A 9,198-nucleotide genomic window follows, 5' to 3' on the forward strand; every position below is an offset into this window, starting at 1 on the left:
GGATAAATGCGTGAAAAAATATGTACTGTGAAGCGTAGCTGCGGTTCGAAAAGGAGACCTAAAGTGATGATAGCTATAGGTAGCACGCACCCAACTAGTGGTACTAGACATAGGACTAATTTTTCCCTCAAAAAAAGAGGTACGAGTGCTCAGTACTCCTATTCTATAAAAGCGAACCCCACCTGACAACAGCGTCCATGCTACAGCTAGCTCTCCTCCCTCGTTTCTCTCTTCTAATTCTAAACTCGGCCGACGCCCGGTGGGCGGGTTGGGTTTGCTCAACAGCGGCCCCACCTCAGAGTGAAAACGTTACGAATGGAATAAAAATGCCATATAATCCCTCCGTTCCTAAATATAAGCCTTTTTAGATACTATTTCAAATGGAATACAACATACAGATGTAGGTAGACATAGTTTAGAGTGTAGATTCACCCATTTTCCTCCGTATGTAGAAGTCACTTGATGGAATCTTTAGAAAGACTTATATTTCGGAACGGAGGGAGTACTATACTAATAAAACATTAAGGCCATGAGGCGATGCAATGCTGGTTACACGAGGCAAGAAGAAGAGATGCATCCATCGACGACGTCCACCTCCTCGACTCAGGGCGTCGGCCCACTGAACAGCGCCTAAGTAGCAGCGGCTTTCATGGCCAGGTTGACGTGCTTCTGAACAATGGCGTCCAAAGATTCTAGCCGCTGGAAGAAGGCCAACGTCTTTCTGTCCTCGCTTGCCTTGTAGTGGCCTATGTAGACGATTTCCTCATAGACGTGGATGTGCAGGTCGACGGTTTCTTGCATGACGAGGCGCTGCGTGGCGAGCACGGCCTCGAGGTGCACATTCTTCGTCACGACCACCGGCACCTGCAGGGCCACCAGGGCTTGCAAGAGTTCGTCACCATGGAGGCGGATGAGGGTGGCTGGCACTAAGGAGCCTGGGCGTGTGGGCTGGAGCAGTACGGCAAGGTCGTCGGCGCGCTTCTTGACGGCGGTGAACTGGCGGATGGAGTTGACCATCATGTCGTCCATGCAAGAGGCGAAGCCAGTGTCAACGAGGGCTACGATGCCGGCGGTCACCAGCACCATCTGGAAATGCTGCGCGGTGCGGGGCCACAGGCCGGCGCCTTGGATGATTTGGCACTGCTGACTGCCCCTCGCGTCCATCGCCTCCATAGGTGCTTGTGGCTTCTGGTCACTTGGTCTTGGATTGGAGTGAGCAGTGTTGCGCAGAGACTTTGGAGTAGATGGATTGGAGTGGTGGGACGCCTTTATATGAGAGTCCAAACTCTGTTGCATTCACATCGTGCTGGCTCTATTCTGCTTCTCCAATTAATTCCCTCTACATGTAATTGAGGATGCATCATTGACCGTTCAGCATCTCGGGAACCGCTACCCTCTCCCTCCTTGGCATTCAAGCACCTATGGAGGCGACTGCCACCCGCGTCTATCGCGTTTCTGGAGACGTTCCCGTCGACGACGAGGTGCCTATTGTGACTTCATAAATTTCAAGATGATAGTGTCATCCGTGTGTGCGTTCATAGGGCGAGTGTATGCGCGTGTATATGAGCGCTTGCCTCTGTACTGTGTCAAAAAATATAAATGCGTGTCAAAAAGAGACTAGTCAGTATACGCAATATTGTGCACCTCGGAGAGGAAAACGAGAAAACTACATATTTATTTATGGTGCAGATTCACTCTTTTGCTCCATATGTACTCCATCTCGGTGTAGTCTAGTCACTTGTTGAAATCTCTAGAAAGGCAAATACTCCTTTCTGGTTTACAGGGCTATACTAGCAAGTAGTAGTACGTACTAGTACAATAGTGGGCTCACATAGCAATTTTGTCTCATGCAAGAGCCTGTCTATATGCGTGCTCCAATATTCACAACTGCCACGTTCGGATTGCGCTTGGATCTTCGCCTCTTCGAGAAGACGAACAATGATGTTACTACTACTGCTTCTACAGTGTCGAATCCACTGTTGCATGTCCGTCCACCACGAGCGGGAGGGATAGCTTGTTGTAGTACTATAAGCAAAAGCCTGTCCTCTTTGCGAGCACCACATGCATGGGCGAGGGAGACGGCGTGTAGTAGTAAAATCAAGCTTCTCCTCGTTGTACGAGTTGACGCGACACATCATAGCACTGGCCCCACATGCTTGCCTCTAAACTTGGCTGAAAGACCCGCAGTGTACAACATATTTGCTGCAACCTCTAACATTTATCCACCACAAATTAAAATATACATTCCTGTCTTGACCAGATGAGCGTGCAAACTACAATCACCAGGATGACAGGTAGGGCCAGAAGACTATTTTAGTATTTTTTTTAAAACTTCGAGACGGCCACATAGCCTATATCCCACCTGAGGTGTATGCTCTAAGTTGTAATGTTTATATTTCTCATATGATGCATATGGTGTCTTGAATTGCTAAGTTTAGACATCATATGCACAATATTGAATTCCATCTGCTTAGTTTAGAGATCATACATGCGAGTGCCAGCTGCTTAGTATATGAATCAATTATGTCAATTATATCATGGCATCATGTATACTTAGACAACATGTATGTGAATTATTTCATCCCAACCTATTTTAGAAATACATCATATAGTTTTGTCATGTCATCCTGTTTAGATACTCATCATATGTTGAATTATGCCATTATATCCTGTTAAGTTATCCATCATGTATCTGAAACTGTGTCATGCTATCCTGTTTAGTTAGACATCATATATGTGAAATTGTGTCATGATGTCCTGTTTGGTTAGACAACATATATGTGAATTACCACATCTGTCTATCATACAATGTCTGTACGTTCAATTTCTTTTCTTGTTTATCAGCCATTTGAATTGGAGGGGGTGATGGCAGTATCTAAGGGAGCAAAAACCCGTTCTTCACAAAAGACAGTGCTACCCGTCGATGCAGATAGAACCATGGTTGTACTGGCCCACAAACTAGCCCCACCACACATAATTGAGACTCTTCTAGATTGCACACTTACACCATTGGGCAGAGAACCAGCTGCAACCCATCTAACCGCAACCCCAGCGGATAGTAACCCACACTACTAGGAAAATGCTTATAGATAGAAGTTTACCAGTAGCGAGTTTTTTTACCCCACGCTACTAGTAAGTACCAATAGCGCTGTGTAGAAAACACGCTACTACTAACATATAGCAGCAGCGTTTGTTTGTTTCGGCCGCGCTACAGTTACATGGGCCGCAGGGTAGCATCTGTAGCCCACTTAGCTGTAGCGTTTGTTCTGAAAGGGCGCTACAGCTGGTGGGCTTAGCAGTAGCGTGGTGCTCCAACCATCGCTACTACTATCGCTATAGAAAACCGGCCCGCGAGCGCCCCTGCACCCCCCTCGTCTCACACAATCCCCTCCGCCCGACGACGACGCTGCTGCGGTTAGGGTTCGTCCCCGGCCGCCTCACCCCCGTCGACGGTGTCGTGCGCCGCCACCACGCGCGGTCGCCTCTCGCCTCCTCCGATGCTCCAGCCCCGTAAGTCCCCCTCTCGATCTCCTCCTCCCTGCGCGCGCCACAGTAGCTCCTCCCGATCTCTTGGTTAGGGTTCGTCGTAGGGGCTCCAATCGATTTGCCGCGAATGAGGGTTGTGTTGGGCTCAGTCAGAGAGAGAGAGAGAGAGAAGAAACATCGAGGGTTGTGTTGGGTACCTGCTGCTGTGCATGGCGGCAGCACGGTGCGGCTGGTCTGGATCCGGGGGCCGCGGTGACGAGAAGAGTGCGGGAGGCGACGGCGGTTCGGGCAAGGGAGGAGGCGGCGGGGCTGCGCTGCGCTGCCGGCCGGCGAGGCGGAGACGAGGAGCAGCAGGGCTTGCAGTTGCCGCGGAGTGGAGTGGAGAGCAGAGCAGAGCAGCGCAGGGAGCAGTGGAGTGAGAGTGAGAAATAGAAAGCGAGTGGTTGGTGTAATAACTGCTGGAATGGATTTGGACGCGTCTAGTAGTATATGAAGGAGTACCAATATTTTGCTTGACTTGACCTGCCAAAGTCTTTGCTTATTTATGTTTTCTTTTTCATCCTTACCATAAACTACTCCTAGCATGGCAGTAATTTATATATTGCATTTGTGTCGGTGGATTTTGTGTGAAGCCATGAGGTCGAGACCGAGTAGTAGTTCATCACATACTAGTATTTTGCTTATTAATGGATTGGGCTAGCTCATGTTTGATTTTTTGCTTTGTGGTTGGGCTGTTTCGACTTTTCTGATGTGATGTTATGGATATTGCTCCTATAGGAGTGTAAGTGCTCGGTTCGGGTTGTATCAAGTGCCCTTCTATAGGATGTTGTATAGGTGTTGTTCATGTGAGAGACAAAGCTACAAGCTCATGTTTATTTAGTGTGCTTTGTTGTGAGAAATCATGAAGATTTAGGATTACTGATAAGAAGGGGGTAGTTTATTTAGTGTGCTTTGTTGTGATTAACGAAGATGAGATGAGATCAAAGTATTGTTATGTTTTGCCATATATTTGTTTGTTACATCTCTAGATTATTGAGCTACTAGTATTGTTTAACCTTGTGTTTAGTGCAAATTTCATGCTTTAGGGAAATGGCGCCACCACCACCACCACCATATCGACGGTGCAAGTCAAGGTGCGCCAGCAGCCTTGCAACTGGCACGCTATTTGGCATCTACTTCGAGTCTAGTTTTCTTCATGCGGAGGTAATAAATTATATGAAACTAGTAACTACTATTTTGTTTTTAGTGTTATTGGCATTAATGCATCGTGTATATATCATTTTGCTTTTTGTACATAGATCGTCCCATGCAATGTGAGGTCAGAATTGAACAATCTAACTGGAGACTCTGTGACCTTTGAGGCTCCTGGGGGCCCCTACACTATGGAGATCGAGAAAGGGCGAAAGATGACGATCGCACACACTTTAACTCGGTTGGGTGGAAGAGCTTCCTCGTCGGCAAGAATCTTCATGTTAGACAAGCAATCCTCATTACTATCAGGAACACCCACCGCCCAGGCTTCAGGATGATGGTCGTCATCGACATCATCTAGAACTTCATATGCATGCGTGTGGCTGTTGAACCATATATATGCTAGTATGACTACCTAGTAGACTTATCAACTATGATCTATCCATGCATTGTTGACTACTATATGAGTTTGTGAGATTGTGTGGTTATATTAAATGTGGTACTGTCGTTAATGTTTGTGAGATGGTTCTGTGAACTTAGTTTATTTGCATTGGACTTGTCTTGATTTCCATGAATATTGCACCTGACTGCTTTTTTTATTTTTTATTTCTATTTGCCTAGTGGTAGCGTGGGGAGAAAATAGGGCGCTACTACTACGTGATGATAGTAGTAGCACTAGTGGAGGAAGCAACGCTACTAATAAGTATTTTAGCTGCAGCGCTTATTCAGAAACGCGCTATTGTTAAATAATAGTTGTAGCGCCCTAGCAATAGCGCGGGTGCCCGGGCTACTGGTATGTAAAAAACCAGCGCCACTACTAAGCTTTTCTCTAGTAGTGCCACTTCTAGTTGAAAAAACACCATGTCCACCACAGAGTACCCCCACACGAGCAGTTTGTAAAGCTACTGCAGTGCCCAAATCACGAAGACCACCACAGCTAACCCAAACTCCATGTTTAAAGCAGAAGAGCAATTGTTCTCAGGTCAGATTCCGTAGCTATGGTCCATACTCCTTTGCTATTGCATCACTGTATTTACTCATACCAACTACTTTTGAATATAAAGGACCCAATTGAAACTCCAATGGCGCAACATGTATGTTTTAAACATATTTCTTTAACTGGATTGTTGTTCTAACTTCTTGCTCTATGTTGATTTCAGTTTAAGTTGTATAAACAATTATGTTCTCATGTGATGCACATTATAAGTGTTGCCAATGCTGTGTAGTTTCTCACAATTATATTCTGTCTATGCTGTTGTGTCTTAAAAATATATGAGTTGAACTGTATCTCTATCTTGATTAGGCAACATAAACTAGAATGATATGGACAATACAGTGACCATAGTACATAGATATATGTTTGTCTCATGCTGTTATCCTGTCCACCTTACTACTGAACCGGTTTACCAAAATGAGTTTCGTATACGACAAGCTAAACATGTGATGTGTGTGCTTGTTTCTCTTGTAGCATGCAAACAGAATATTGGAGAAGAGCACCCCACTATGCAATCGTAGAGAAAGTAATGCAGATAAGGTTCAAAATAGTGAGATAACCCTGTTGGTCTCCAAGAAAGGTGATAAAAATGGTCTTGTAGACAGTGAGAAAACCCCACAGTCATGCGTTGACGTAGTGTTCGAGTTACTAGCCAGTACTGCTGGCACAAGCGCTTGGAACTTGCTGCCTAAATCACTTCGGCTTCTTCAGTCCCAGCTACAAGCTAAAAGGCATCAGTCAGCTGTGCTGTGGCAAGAAGCCGAAGGACTGACGAAGTCCCTGCAGAAATCAGATGCGTTCTTTCTTGTGCAACAACAAGCGCTGGAGGATTTAAGCGCCAAACAAGAGAAAGTTAATAAGCTTGCTAAGCATCTTGCTAGCATTATGGGTACCTAGAATATTGTTTCTCGAGCTCTTCTGAAGTGGTTTCAGTTCTACACTTGTTTTGCTGCGGCGTTTATATGCTGCTTTGTTCCCTATAATTGCACTGGTGGCGAACTTTGATGCCCAGTGGATGTAATATGTGTAATAGGCGTGATAGCCTAGCGCAAGTTGCTTGCTTATTTATTTTCTTGTTTTCTTGTTTATTTGTTTGCTTGTAGTCAGTGCAGTTCTTTTTCCGCGATTTGCTAGTGGCCGCAATAACCTATTTTTTAAAACTAGGCCACAATAACCATGGGCTACATATTTACTATAGTGAGACTGGGCCTCCTACCGGCCGTAGAAATAATGGGCCTTCCACGGGCCGTAGAAACAATGGGACTACTACAAGCCATAGACACGATGGGCCTTCTACGAGCCGTATCATCAATGGGCCGTATGATCGATCGGCCACACATGGGCCAATAACAGACCGCATTATAGCCGTAAATGGGCTAGAGTTGGAATCATCCGTTCATGGGCCGACCATAACAAGCCGTCGTTAATAGGTCGTATTTTACGACACAATGAAAATAGCCCAACGTATTAACGGGCCACAAACGGGCCGACTGTAACAACGGGCTAAATTTGGCCCACAAGCAGAAAATGACAGTAACGGGTCGTAAGTAACCGAATGCTGGAAATGAGCCAAAGAATAAATGGGCCCTGAGAAGGCCAAAAGATAACATGCGCTGGAAATGGCCCAATGGAATAATGGGCCATTAATGGGTATAAAGTGATACACTGTTCATTACGGGCCAGTTTCAGCACGAGCCATTAATGGGCCAAGAGTTACAAAGGGGCTCATATGGGCCGAAAGACGTCATGGGCCATACATGGGCCGGAAGTTAAAACGGGCTGGAATCATATTGGACGGCCCCGATGACACTACTGGGCCTAATTCGGATAGGCCGTAATGGGCCCTGTGTTAGCGGGCTGTAAATAGGCTATATGCGAACATGCCGTTAACAGGCTTTCCGTGGGCCGGCCCACCACATTTTGACCAAGTCAAATAGGCCTGCCTTTTCACAGGAGTGGGCCTCTGTTGGGCCGTGCCACGTGTATACGTATCATAGGCGCCTTCAGTCCAATGAGTGGATGACATCTGTCTCAACGGTGAGACGACACGTGTTTACTCCAGCCAATGGTGATTTTACACGTGGAAAATCCCCATTGGTCGGGACTGTTAACGGGTTATCAGATCCAAAACCGGACCCAATAGCTTAACGGCATTCCGTTATGGTGGATGCTACGTGTTGGTCACCCTTGATGAAAGAACTTCTATGACACGCGAATTATCGTCATGGAAGTGGCCACTTCTGTGATGATAATTTTGGTAATGTAATGGAACACTTCTACGACAGCATAGGTATGACTATCTTGATTCTGTCATAAAATCGTCATGGATGTACATGCATGATAGAAAACATGACCTACTGTGACAAACACGTATCATCACGGAAGTGTATTTTTTTGTAGTGGGGGTTGCCACACCCTTCCCCTGGCGCAGCCCTCCCCCTCTCCAACACCTCCTCATAGTAGTAGTGCTTGGCGAAGCCCTGCTGGAGAACTGCAAGCTCCACCACCACACCGTCGTGCTGCCGGAGCTCTCCCTCAACTTCTCCTCTACCCTTGATGGATCAAGAAGGAGGAGACGTCCTCGAGCTGTACGTGTGTTGAACGCGGAGGCGCCGTCCGTTCGGCGCTAGATCGGATGTTCCGCGATTTGAATCGCTGCGAGTACGACTTCATCATCCGCGTTCTAGTAACGCTTCCGCTTAGCGATCTTCAAAGGTATGAAGATGCACATCCTCTCTCTCTTGTTTCTAGAATCTCCTAGATTGATCTTGGTGATACGTAGGAAATTTTTGAATTATTGCTACGTTCCCCAACAGCTGGGCATTGACCCAGGAAAGTGTGTCCGGCCAGAGTAATCAAGCGTGATGGGAAATGTGGTGCACCCCTGGAAGGAAGATTATCTATTCAAATCGCTGTGTCCATGATAACGGACATTCAGACTTGTATCCTGATATATTATAACTAGAAATGGATACTTTAGACATGATATGGATATGTTGGCTCTGGGATTGCTTTCTTGCAGGAAGTTGAGGAAGGATCTCTAGGCGTTAATGCACTACTGGAATGAGGATCTTTGTCGTCTGCTAGCTAATGGCAAAGAAGGTCTTTGCCATCAGTTTAGAGAAAACAGTTGGCAAAGAAGGAGCGGACAACAAAGATAATGTTTGTCGTCAACCATCTCTTTGTCGTTCGCTAGCGGACGACATAGAAGCTTTGTCGTCAGTTAGCAGACGGCAAAGAGGGAGGGTGGCCCACTAGTGAGAGCCACCTAACATCCACTTTCTTTGTCGTCTGTTAGCAAACAACAAAGAAAGTGGCCAAGCTAATGTCCGTTAGCTAGGCTCTTTGCCGTCTGCTACTAGAAGGCAAAGAACCATGCCCTAACTAAAATGCCAACCCCCGTTACCGGCATCCCCGCCCCTGTGCCGCCACCGCCCCGTGCCACCCCCGTCGCCGCACTGCCACCGCCGCCCCGGTGACCCCCTCGTCCGCCCCGCGCCACCCCCGTCGCCACCGCCCCGCGCCCG

This window comes from Triticum dicoccoides, chromosome 6B (genome assembly GCF_002162155.2).
Source record: "Triticum dicoccoides isolate Atlit2015 ecotype Zavitan chromosome 6B, WEW_v2.0, whole genome shotgun sequence".
In the NCBI taxonomy this organism is placed as follows: Eukaryota; Viridiplantae; Streptophyta; class Magnoliopsida; order Poales; family Poaceae; genus Triticum; species Triticum dicoccoides.